Raw genomic sequence first — 13,776 nt, 5'->3', positions numbered from 1 at the left:
GTGGCAATCTTATAAGGTCCTGTCCTGAAATCAAGCAAGTGCTCACTTTGAATATCATTTCCCCCAAATGAAAGAACACGGGTTACTAGATAAGAAGCAGAGAAGGATGCAGAAAATATCTAGATCCTCCCAAGCAGTTTGCCTACCTTGAGTTAGTCATCCAATATGTCATGAAGATCATGGCAATTTTCTACTAAGGAAAATGAAGAGATTTCTGGTTTCAGATATAAGTAATTCTCAATTTCTTATCTTGGAATTCAAGATCTTGTAAAATTCCGTTAGGCCCCACCACCAGCATTGTACTCAGCCCAAAGTAAGTCAAAATGAACCACTCATCGTATCTCTTATATGTCTTCAAAATGTCCTGCCATCATATTATTGCTAGTCTGTTCTTCTCTCAGTTCTCATGGTGTATCTACAGGGGTAATTGTAGGGGTAGGAGCAGGCGGAGAGAGACAGCCCTGGAAAGACAAGCATAAGAGAAGGTCATTTTTAATTTGGTTGTTTGCTTTTTGTTGTTGTTGTTGTTCAATTGTTGGATAGAATCCCTAGTATTAATAAATTCATCCCAAACTGTTCTTTCACCTAAATCTGATGAAAAAGAAAAAGTCGTGCTAAATGGAATCAGAAATGCTCATTGGGAGGAAAAAGAAAAAATAGCCGCCACTTTCAGGAACAGAAATTGGACAAGGTTGAAGACCAGTTATCAGTGATTTTTAAAAAAATTTTATTTTTGGCTATGTTGGGTTTTCATTGCTGCACGTGGGCTTTTTTTAGTTACAGCAAGTGGGGGCTACTCTCTAGCTGTGGTGCACTGGCTTCTCATTGTCGTGGCTTCTCCAGTTGCAGAGTGTGGGATCTAGGGGAACATGGGCTCAGTGGTTGCAGCTCATGGGCTCTAGGGTATGGGCTCAGTAGTTGTGGTACACAGGCTTAGTTCCACAGGGCATGTGGAATCTTCCCAGACCAGGGATGGACTCATGTTCCCTGCATTGACAGGTGGATTCTTTAAAAAAAAAAAAAAAATTATTTATTTAATTTTGGCTTCATGGTCTTTGTTGTCGCACATGGGCTTTCTCTAGTTGTGGCAAGCAGGGGCTACTCTCCAGTTTTGGTGCATGGATTTTCCATGACAGTGACTTCTCTTTTTGCAGAGGACAGGCTCTAGAGCACAGACTTCAGTAGTTGTAGTGCACGGGCTTAGTTGCCCCATGGCATGTGGAATCTTTCCAGATGAGGTATCAAACCAGTGTTGTCCCTTGCATTGGAAGATGGATTCTTAACCACTGAACCACCTGGGAAGTCCAGTGATTTTGTGTTCAATAACCAAAACATCAAAGGAACTTGTGGCTATGAAGGAAGTTTTAATATTCGAAACCTCAGGACTACTCTGGCTATAAGCTCCTGGAGTGCTCATGGAAATTTTGAGGTTAACTAAAGAAATCATGTGACTGTCACATGATAAGTTTATAACTGTCTTTTGAGGACAATAAAAGGATACATTTTGAAAAAGAAGAAAACCACAGTTGAATAGTGCAGAGATTTCCAAATATAGACTAATACATACTTTTTGCCTTTTCTGTTTGATTTATTTGAAAACATAATTGCAAAAGATTGTGAAAATAAATAAACTTTGGAAGGAGTTTTTAAAAGTAAGAGAAGAGTATGCAAAGGTTTGAAAGATGTCTGCTGGCATTGGTGATAGAAAAGCTCTGAGAAAACTGCTGGAATTGTTTCAGTTCCGGGTTGGGGGTATTGGTAGATTGAGGAGTAAGTGGGGGCTGAGTACTCAGAGACAGCAAGAACACCTTATCAACTGAGATAAAAGATGAAAAATGAAGTGTTAGATAGAGAGGAACATAGAAAATCTCAGAGCATATTTTCAGGTTGAGATTTGGCTCCTTTTTGCAGGACACAAAAGATTAGAGAGGAAGAGGCTTAAGAGCTACACTGAGAGCCTATGGGGGAGAACAGAATCAAGAAGAAATGTGAAGGGCTTGGCCTTGTACCTGAGGAAGGACACATCACAGTAAAGTGATGACTTTCTATAAATGGAATGGAATTAGCAGAATGAATTTGTAGCACACATTTACCACTAAATAGCTGGAGAGACAAGATCTCTCTGGATTTTTGCCATTCAATATATAATATTAGGAAAGTCAGCATGCTAATCATCATGTAGAGTCACAGAACATTTAAGGTGGAAGGAGGTCCTGTCCTCTGCCTTATATTCAGATCCATGTCAGACCAAGGGTAGGCCTACTTGTTTAACTGTAGTGGCAGATTAATGTCTGCATGAAAGAGAAAATTCTACTTTTAGAAATCCTTAAATATCAGGGGGTGATATTTTGAATAGAAGTGGTATCAACCTGCCCACCAGAGGTTCTAGTTTTGCTCTTAAAAATCCCTCAGGACTTGAATCCCTCTCCAAATATGTGAATAATGATGGGCTCTTCCCCCTTAAACCAAGATAATAGGATATTCAACCATTTTTCCTATGAAATAGTTTCAAAACCTTTCATTGTCTCAGGGACTTTTTTTTTTTTTTGGATAGTGTGGTGTACTAAAATAAAAATATCACCTGAGCAATGGTTTTATCAGGGAAAAGTTTTGAAGAGTCCGTTCTAGGCACTCAGTTTCATTAAGTCCAGCCAAATTGCTGATTGAGATTTATGGAGTACTTATTATATGCAGGCAATTTCTTAAGAGTTTTAATGCATCAACTTATTTAATCTTTTCAATAACCGTATGAGGTAGGAACTATTAATATTCCATTTTACAAACTGATGATTGTAAGCCAAGATGGGCCGAGTAATTTTCCCAAAGTAACTAAGCTAGCAAGTGGCTGAGTTGGGATTTGAACTCAGATTTGTTTGATTTTGTTATGTTATGACCTTCTCACATGGTGGTGTATTTTTTATTCATTTCCTTTCCATCCTGTTCTTGTACAGTAGGTTTCTTTAACAAAGTGCTGAGCAAAGAATACGGCATACAGAGGCTCTTGTTAAATATGGGGTGAATCCTTGTGGTATAGATATTGCTAGCTCCCATTTTGCAGATGGGAAAATTGAGGCTCAGATAAACAATAAATATTTATTTAGAGCCCATGAAGCACCAGACACAGACACAGCACTGTAGCCAACAGTGGGACAAAGGTAAGCATAGAGTTATACAAAAAGAATATATATATATATACATGCACACACACAAAAAGAATCCTATATCTGGACTCAAAGATGAACTCTATTTCCATAAGATCACAGCTTTTTATTCCAGCTAACTCCTCAGAATCAATCTAGAAGAACAGAGCTTGCCCACTCTGACAAAAACAAAAAAAACCAATCAACCAACAAAGAGAAAAACTTGTTCAGAAAAGCAAAGATGTCCTTAGAGACAAAGAAAGGATTCTGGAGAGGAAAAACAATAATGTATGTGTCAAGGAATAGAGGGTCTCTTCCCATCTCCCCACAAATCTAAAGCACTTTTTATGAATACCCCCCACCAGCAAATACGGCATTTTTTAAAATATCCCCTAAAAGTGTAAATCAGAGCAAAGACTATATTTCATGCCAAGAGGCTTGTATATCCATCAGGTATTTATGGTGCTGCTGTTAGCCAGCTCTCCCATCTGGGATGTCTTTAGTCATCTTTCATCTGGTACACCTATTAGAGAAACTCCAGAGCCATCCATAACAAAGGACTCATCTTTTAGAACTCCTTTGACAGGGGGGAGAAATCCAAAGCTTTCCCATAAAGCCTGTATTCCGCATTGCGTTTAAAGTGGTTGTTTGATATGATAATGTCTTTGGGGGGAAACTTGGCCCTGCCTCCCAAGGATAATAGAGGATGATTATTTTATTCTGTTGTGCCCTCTAACGAGGAACTATCTATTAAAAAGCAGAAGGGTGTGTGTAATCTACAAATTATGGAGGAAGAGATTGAAGATCCTCTGCATCCCCCCGCTCCCCAAAACTAAAAGCTTCAGCCAAAAAAAGAGTTTTTTTATCCTTTCTAAATTGGGTAGTGAGTACCTGCAATAACCTAAAACCAACTTAAAAAAACACAGAAGAGGAAAGATTTAATAGACTCTTCCATTAATATGATCGAATATTCCTGGAACCAAGTTGTTTCCTATATACTTTCCAGTTTGACTCTGTTCAAGCAGAGGTGAAATCTGAAATCTAAACATGAGCTATTTTTTTAAATAATCATTTCGAAAGAGATGAATGCATCACTGAGAAAAAACAACGGCTTTAATTGTCACTTTGAACACCGCAAAGCTATCTCATTAATCCCTCAGCAGAATGCCTCATTATTAAAATAATATGTGGGGAGTTTGCAGTCCAAAAAAGCCAGGAAACAAATTCATTGGTAAAATGTTCCAAAATGTCTCAGAAAGAAATAAAACTACCAGAACTTTCATCCTATTCCAATCATAGACACCATGTTCATGAGGAATTGTAATTTGTCTTGATGTGACTGCTTAAATGGTTCCAAACACACAAACCCATGCTGGAGACCACGCTGACTGCTTCCATCCTTGGCCTGGACGCAGAGACACAGGCCTGCAAGTGTCTCCTATCCATTAGACAGTCAGATCAGAGAGGGGCTGGCTAAATGCATGGGGGTGAGGAAGCTGCAGGGTTTTATGCCTTATTAATTGGACATCACTATTTAAACTCTCGAAGATTCCAAATGGCTTTGGCATATGGTCAGACCCATAAAATAAATGGACTCAAGAAGTGAAAAGGAATACTCTGAGTTAGGCCATTTCCTGTTCCTCCCTAGAATCCTAAACTGTGTCAGGTACCAGAACTTCAAGCTCATATCTCAGCTGGATACTCAGCCAGTCTCTAAATATTACTATAACAATAATCAAGGTTTTCCTTTTTCTTCTTTTTGCTGTAATCCCTTCAAGAGGTGATGGCAGGAATAAATAACCACCTTTATTTTTAATTGGCCTATAGGTTATCGGTTGAAATAATCTGCTCAGCAAAATAAAAAGTCACTTGAAGCTTTTTTTTTTTTTTTTTTTGTAGCTGGTATTTGTCAAGCAGTAGTGTCTCTTCTGAAGAAGACAATGGCAACCCACTCCAGTACTCTTGCCTGGAAAATCCCATGGATGGAGGAGCCTGGTGGGTTGCAGTCCATGGGGGTGTGAAGAGTCGGACATGACTGAGTGACTTCACTTTCACTTTTCACTTTCATGCATTGGAGAAGAAAATGGCAACCCACTCCAGTGTTCTTGCCTGGAGAATCCCAGGGACGGGGGAGCCTGGTGGGCTGCCGTCTATGGGGTCGCACAGAGTTGGACATGACTGAAGCAGCAGCAGTGGCAGTGTCTCTTCAGCCTTTCATATCAGTCTTTCTAAGTGAATTGTCCTGAAAAAGTTACCTCTGGCACTAAACCTAGGAAAGCTTCTACTTCTAGGAGAGAAGGTAGTGGGAAAGATCAGTATAGGTTTCTCTCTGTCTTTGCTTGCTTGAAAAGCAGGTTTTCTGAGACCAGATGGCTTTATCTCTTGAAAATAAGCAGAGTCAGGCAACAAACTGGAAACCTCTGTCATAAGGATCATTCTATCACCAGCCCTACTCATACTTTTGAGGATTGTTTGCAGATTAGCCTTCCATAATCTGGTCACTGAGTCATGGGCAAAGGGTAATAGGTTTCCTTGAGGGTAGAGGGGTGAAGCCAGATTACAGATTGATGGCATGGTATTTTTTTTTTAATACTTATTTGGCTGCACCAGGTTTTAGCCTACAGGATCTAGTTCCCTATTGTTGTTATTCAGTCACTCTGTCTAGTCCAACTCTTCTCGACCCTGAGGACTGCAGCACTCCAGGCTTCCCAGCATGCCAGTCCTTCACCATCTCCCGGAGCTTGCTCAAACTCATGTCCATTGAGCTGATTATGCCATCCAGCCGTCTTGTCCTCTGTCATCTCCTTTTCCTTCTATCTTTCCCAGCATCCGGGTGTTTTCCAATGAGTCAGTTCTCACATCTGGTGGCTGCAGTATTGTAGCTTCAGCTTCAGCATCAGTCCTTCCAATGAATATTCAGGACTGATTTCCTTTAGGATTGACTGGTTTGATCTCCTTGCAGCCAAGGGACTCTTAAGAGTCTTCTCCAACACCACAGTTTGAAAGCATCAATCGTTCAGCTGATGTTGAAGCTGAAACTCCAATACTTTGGCCATCTGATGTGAAGAGCTGACTCATTTGAAAAAACCCTGATGCTGGGAAAGATTGAGGGCAGGAGGAGAAGGGGACGACAGAGGATGAGATGGTTGGATGGCATCACCAACTCGATGGACATGGGTTTGGCTGAACTCTGGGAGTTGGTGATGGACAGGGAGGCCTGGCGTGCTGCGGTTCATGGGATCTCAAAGAGTCGGACACGACTGAGTGACTGAACTGAACTGAACTGAACAGCCTTCTTTATGGTCCAACTCTCACATCCATACATGACTACTGGAAAAACCATAGCTTTGACTAGATGGACCTTCATAGACAAACTAATGTCTCTGCTTTTTAATACACTGTCTAGTTTTGTCATAGTTTCCTCCTCCCCACCAAGGAGCAAGCGTCTTTTAATCTCATGGCTGCAGCCACCATCTGCAGTGATTTTGTGTCCCCCAAAAATAAAGCCAGTCACTGTTTCCATTGTTTCCCCATCTATTTGCCGTGAAGTGATGTGGTCAGATGCTGGGATCTTCACTTTTTGAATGCTGCGTTTTAAGCTACTTTTTCACTATCATCTTTCACTTTCATCAAGAGGCTCTTTAGTTCTTCTTCACTTTCTGCCATAAGGGTGGTGACTGCATATCTGAGGTTATTGATATTTCTCCCAGCAATCTTGATTCCAGCTTGTGCTTCATCCAGCCTGGCATTTTGCATGATGTTCTCTGCACATAAGTTAAATAAACAGTTGTGACAATAAACAATCTTGATGTACTCCTTTTCCAATTTGGAACAAGTCCATTGTTCCATGTCTTGTTCTAACTGTTGCTTCTTGACCTGCACACGGGTTTTGCAGGAGGCAGGTAAGATGGTCTGGTATTCCCATCTCTTTAAGAATTTTCCAGTTTGTTGTGATCCACACAGTCAAAGGCTTTAGTGTAGTCAATGAAGTAGAAGTAAATGTTTTTATAAAATTCTCTTGCTTTGCCTATGATCCAGCAGATGTTGGCAATTTGATCTCTGATCCCTCTGCCTTTTCTAAATCTAGCTTGTACATCTGGAATTTCTCAGTACACGTATTGTTTAAGCCTACCTTGGAGGATTTTGAGCATTACCTTGCTAGCATGTGAAATGAGTGCCATTTTGTGGTAGTTTCAACATTCTTCGCCATTGCCTTTCTTTGAGATTGGAATGAAAACTGACTTTTTCCAATCCTGTGGCCATAGCTGAGTTCTCCAAATTTGCTGGCCTATTGAGTGCAGCACTTTCACAGCATCATCTTTTAGGATTTGAAATAGCTCAGCTGAAATTCCATCACCCCCACTAACTTTGTTCATAGTGATGCTTCCTAAGGCCCACTTGACTTCGCACCCCAGAATGTCTGACTCTATGTGAGTGATCACAGCATTGTGATTATACAGGTCATTAAGATCCTTTTTGTTTAGTTCTTCTGTGTATTCTTGCCAACTCTTCTTAACATCTTCTGATTCTGTTAGGTCCATTCCATTTCTGTCGTTTATTGTGCCCATCTTTGCATAAAATGTTCCCTTGGTATCTCTAATTTTCTTGGAGAGATTGCTAATCTTTCCCATTCTATTGTTCTCCTCTATTTCTTTGCATTGATCTCTCAGGAAGACTTTCTTATCTCCCCTTGCTATTCTTTGGAACTCTGCATTCAAATGGATATATCTTTCCTTTTCTCCTTTGCCTTTTGCTGCTCTTCTTTTCTCAGCTGTTTGTAAGGCCTCCTCAGACAACCATTTTGCCTTTTGCATTTCTTTTTCTTTAGGGATGTTTTTGGTCACTGCTTCCTGTACAATGTCATGAACCTCTGTCCATAGTTCTTCAGGCACTTGTCTATCAGATATAATCCCTTGAAACTATTTGTCACTTCCACTGTGTAAGAAGAGATTTGATTCAGGTCATACCCAAATGGCCTAGTGGTTCCTGCTTTCTTCAATTTAAGTCTGAATTTTGCAATAATGAGTTCATGATCTTAGCAACAGTCCACTCCTGGTCTTGTTTTCACTGACTGTATAGAACTTCTCCATCTTCAGCTACAAAGAATATAATCAATCTGATATTGGTGTTGACCATCCGGTGATGTCCATTTGTGGGGTCATTTCTTGTGTTGTTGGAAGATGGTGTTTGCTATGACCAGTGCATTCTCTTGGCAAAACTCTGTTAGCTTTGCCCTACTTCATTCTGTACACCAAGGCCAAATTTGCCTGTTACTCCAGGTATCTCTTGACTTCCTACTTTTGCATTCCAATCCCCTATGATGAAAAGGATATCTTTTTTTTTTATTCTAGTTCTAGAATATCTTATAGGTCATAGAATTGTTCAACTTTAGCTTCTTTAGCATTAGTGGTTGGGGCATAAACTTAGATTACTGTGATTTTGAATGGTTTGCCTTGGAAATGAACTGAGATCATTCTGTCATTTCTGAGAGTGCATCCAAGTCTGCATTTTGGACTGTTTTGTTGACTATGAAGGCTAGTCCATTTCTTCTAATGGAAGTAGATATAAGAGTAGATATAATGGTCACAATATTAGATAAAATAGTCAATAGTAGATGTAGTAGATATAACTGTTCTCTGAATTAAATTCATCCATTTCTGTCCATTTTACTTCACTGATTGCTAAAATGTCGATATTCATTCTTGCCATCTCCTGTTTGACCACTTCCAATTTACCTTGATTCATGGGCCATTCCAGGATCCTATGCAGTATTATTCTTTACAGCATTGGACTTTACTTTCACCACCAGTCACTAGATCCCTGAGCAGGCATCAAACCCAGGCCCCCTGCATTGGGAGCATGGAGTCTTAGCCACTAGACCACCAGGGTAGTCCCTACTATTTAGAGCATAAAGAGATAAATTGAGTAGAACTATTGGAAGAGCCTGGGAGAAAAACACTGTGCTGCTAAATCTAGTTCATAAGTCCCTTATAGAGGCTCTGCTGTGGGAGATTAAGGGAAGGGGAAAAGGGGAATCCTTTTCGAGCCACCTATTTGTGACCAGATGGACTCTTCAGGATTTCCCAGATACATCACATTTAAACCTCATGACAATGCTTATGATGGAAATCTGACTGTTCCATTTTATGGCTGAGGAAACTGAGGCTTGGAGATTTCAAGGTGCAGGCTCATGGTGCAAGATGTAAACTTTAAGGTTGGAAACGATGTCTGTATACTCCGCCCCACATCTCCTGCCCCCAGTCATGGTGGTAAGTGCCCGAGGCTCTCTGCAGCACTTTGAGTGGACATTGGTGCTCCGCCCTCCCTCAGTAGCTGCTCCCTTCCCTGGTGGTTGTCTCCAGCAGCTTTCATCCTGGTGCGCCACGCTGGGATCTGCTGGGCACCTCAGTACTTCACCTGGACCTCTGCTCATAGTCATGCATTTGGTAACCAACACTATTTCCTCCAAATAAAACCTGCCTTTGCACCAACACTCCATCTCCCTGTACCTTTGTTGATACACTGTCAGGAAGACAAGGAGCCCAAGCAATATGTAGAAAAATATGGGGTATCTACCATGCCTTGATATTCTTTGTTAATTTAAGGTGTGGTTGAGTGCTAAGAGCACAGGCTTTGGGTTTACTTAGAACTGGGTTCAAATCCTGGCATCACTTCTCTTTAAGTGGGTCACCTGGAACAAGGGTCTGTGTCTGTTAGCCTCTGTGTTCTTGTCCACAAATAGGGGATAGGAATGCCTTTCTCACATTTATTTAGGATTGTGTGACATAATGCAGACAAGCCCTCAGTGTAGTGTGGAGTGCCTAGTGAGTACTTAATAAATGGAAGCTATTATTTAGGGTAGACGTTTGAGATGAAATGGTTTCCACATTCATTTTAGAGTTGATAAATGAAGCTAAGATCCCAAGGAAGGAATAAGGCAGGACTATCAGAATACTGACCCACCTTCCCCTAGGATGCTGAAGTCTCTTCCTACCCCTTGGTGGAAATATTCCTTGCACTGCAATTTTTCATGTCTTGCAACATCCAATCAATACAATTGATTTAATGATTAATTTATTGTGTTCTCAGTAAAAGCCCTGCATTGACTTCTTAAAATGGAATCTTATTGCATTTTAGACAAACAAAGCTAATTGGCAGCAATCATTTAAAGGGGAAGCACAAAGCATTCTAAACACATCTACACAATCAAACCCAATAATGAAAAACAAAAATCTTATGCTATTTTAAGGATGCAAAAGTGGAGGGATGAGTGAGAGTGTTAGTGTTTTCTGAGTTGCTGAGCCACAGAAAAGATCATCTGGCCCAGTGATGCTCATCTATGGACTGACCTTTTACATGCCCTTTACTTATTGCCCTCTCTGTAAGGATATCAGGAGAGTTGTCTTTTTTTTTTTTTCTCCCTTGTTGTCCATTTTAGGAGTAAATAGTTGTGTCTTTGACTAATGGTTTGTGTTTATCTCATAGATTATAACCAGCAAGGCCTTCATCCTTCCACTGATTTTCAGAAGACCCAGATGATATGGTCCATTCTTACCCCACAACTGCATTTTTTTTTTTTCCAATGCATGTTGTATAGCTTTCATTTCTAGACCTGTGTTTTTGTTTTTTTCATTGTTTACCTTTGCTTCATCTTGCTCACCAAATTATAAAATGGACTACCTAACTAAACATCAATGCATCTTTTTAAGTTGTCTCTATTTGGAACACAGTTAAGGGATATATAAACAGTTAAATAGTGAAATGCAGAAAGTAGGTGGAAAAAGTATAATTTTCTATCCTCCCATGCCACAAGCTAGCTTCGCAGTTGGTTACCTGCAGCAGTATATGCCTTCTGATGGACTCTACTGGCAGCTGTCCCAAGCCAGTGGTTGGTTCTTTCTCCACCATTCTGTTCTTGGCACCCCCTTCCAGAGTTGTGAGAGAGCTAGTGGACCTCCCACCAGGGCAGCGGGGGCGGATTCAGGGAGGGCCCGGCAGGGCTGACTTGGCCACTGGGTGTCAGTGTTGCTGCACTGGAGGGAGGCCTCTGGCCCTTGTCTTTGGCAGCAAGAAATGCCTCCTGTTTCCCTCATATAACTCAGGTGAACAAGAATGAAGTGACGCTCATTAGATCTTTTTCTTCTGCTCCAAAGAGAAGCAATGAGAACTCTCTTTGCTATACACTCTCCCAGCTGCTGGGAGTAAGTTTAAGGCAATGGGGAACCCCTGGTAGCTCTGATGATAAAAAATCCACCTGCAGTGCAGGAGACCTGGCTTTGATCCCTGGGCTGGGACTACCCTTGGAGAAGGGAATGGCAACCCACTCCAGTATTCATGCCTGGAAAATTCCATGGAGAGAGGAGCCTGGCGGGCCGAAGTCCATGGGGTCGTGAAGAGTCAGACACGACTGAACAACTAACACTTTAATGACTGATCAGTAATTTTTTAAAATTACCTCTCTTCACCAGAAAGCTGTCTTGATAGAATTGCCTACCCAGCACCACACCAACAGAGCCCACTGAGACAGCCAATCACCTTGACCAGATCCTAGGCTTTGCAGCCCGAAGACCTGGATCTGCACCTGGGGGTACTCTCCTCCTGCCCTTTATCCTAACTAGCTGTGCGGCCACCAACAATTTTGAAACTTGCTGTGCTGCAGTTTCCTCATCTCCAAAATGCAATTTATAAACACGTTTCAGAGGAGGGTTGTGACAGTTACATTTGATGGGGCAGAGCAGAAAATCATGATAGGGGTTCAATAAATGAGAGCGAATGTGGATAAAATGTAAGCTAGGCTGAGCTGTGTGGTTGCTCAAAATATATTTAGCAAAGGTTTTCCAGTGTCCCCAGAAAGCAAGCAGAAGGTGTGTGTTTCAGTGAATGCATGTGAGATATAGACAGAGAGGGAGGGAGAAAAAGGGGGGGGGGGGGGAAGAAGGGAGGGAGAGAGTGAGACAGGGCACGAGGTCAGATGAGCTGTGTGTATGTGAGAGAGAGAGAGGCTCTCAGGTGACATGCATAGGAAGCGCAGTGTTCACAATATATCTCAGGAAAGAGTTGAGAAACCCATATCCTAACATCTTTTCCCCTGCCTGACAGTTTATAACTTCCTTCCAGTAGTAGTCAGCACTTTTGAGATGCTCACTCATGACAGCACAATGCAGAACAAGGAGCCGCCTCTCACCAGGACCAGAGCTTAATACTCCTGGGCTCTAGTGTCATCTGCAGCAACTCCCTGGTGTCCTCAGGCTGGAGACAGCTTAGTCAAAGGACCATGACTGTGGACTCAAGTATAGGCAAGAAGTCCAACTCCTGGACTTATTATGTGTGTGACCTCGAGTAATTACTGACCCCTTCAGAGTTTCACATTTTCATCATTTGTAAGAATGGAGATGTGGGTGCATGCATGCATGCTAAGTCACTTCAGTTCTGTCCCACCCTTTGCAACCCTATGGACTATAGCCCACCAGGCTTCTCTGTCCTTGTGATTCTCCAGGCAAGGATACTGGACTGGGTTGCCATGCCCTCCCCCAGGGGATCTTCCCAACCCAGGGATTGAACTCACATCTTACATCTCCTGCACTGACCTGCTAGTTCTGTACCACTAGTGCCACCTGGGAAGCTTTTGTTTTCTGTCAACAAGCCTTCACCTAGATGGGGATCCTATTCTCTTTTCTCTTGGCACATTCATTCTTTCTGGGAACCATTATGTTACTGACCAGGTATCACTGAGTGTGGAATCTACCTGGAAGTATGGAATTCTGTTCAATAAGCCATGGCTTTCTTCCTCACCAAGTTTAGCAGTTTGAGACTGAGTATTCCCCAGGTTGATATAAGATATCATATTGTTGTGGAATCTCAGAGAAGGACTGATATCATATCTTATATCAACTTAGAGAATATTCAGTCTGGTCAGTAACATAACATATTTTGTTTTTCAGCATTGGAAATGGGCCCAGAGAATCAAAGTGATTTCCCCCATCACTGTAGAGCTCAGAGTCACGATATCAGGCTGCCTTCTTGCTTATAAAGAAATAGGTTATCATTCAGATGGTAGTTCAAATACTTAAGAGACCGAAGATTAAAGTCCAGCTCTTCTCACAAACCAGCTGTACTCAGGCTGAAACTCTTCAATGCCTTTACTCACATAGAATCCCTTGTTACTGTGGGTCATTGTGACACAGACTTCGGCTTGTCATAGGATAGAAAGATTCTGGCTTTCAAATATAGTGATGAACTAATGAAACACAGTTTCCCTAAAGGTAAGATGGATTGAAGCTGTGCAGGGCATCCTGTGTATTCTCTGTCTTGGCCAGTATTTCCCAGTGTGATTGTAGAACATGAATCTTTTGGATGCCTAGTTATAAAAAAAGAGAAGTTTTGGAAAGGCTTTTAAAGTGTATTTTCCCATTTCCTTAAAGGTCCACAATGAAAATTAAGCATATTAAAGCCTCCAGTTCTAAAGAAATCTGCTCTAAGTTTGTACTTAGTCCACTCCATGTTTCCAATTCATAACTGACTATGGAACTTAACAGAAAACTGTTAACATCCCATAGAAGAAATGTTTTATGAATTATCTTTCTTTGAATTTCTGACATGAACAGTGTTCTGAGTACTTTATTGGTTTTCATGTTAA

This window comes from Dama dama, chromosome 20 (assembly GCF_033118175.1).
Source record: "Dama dama isolate Ldn47 chromosome 20, ASM3311817v1, whole genome shotgun sequence".
Taxonomy (NCBI): Eukaryota; Metazoa; Chordata; class Mammalia; order Artiodactyla; family Cervidae; genus Dama; species Dama dama.
The sequence above is the reverse complement of the archived record's forward strand: the minus strand, read 5'-3'. Positions refer to the sequence as shown.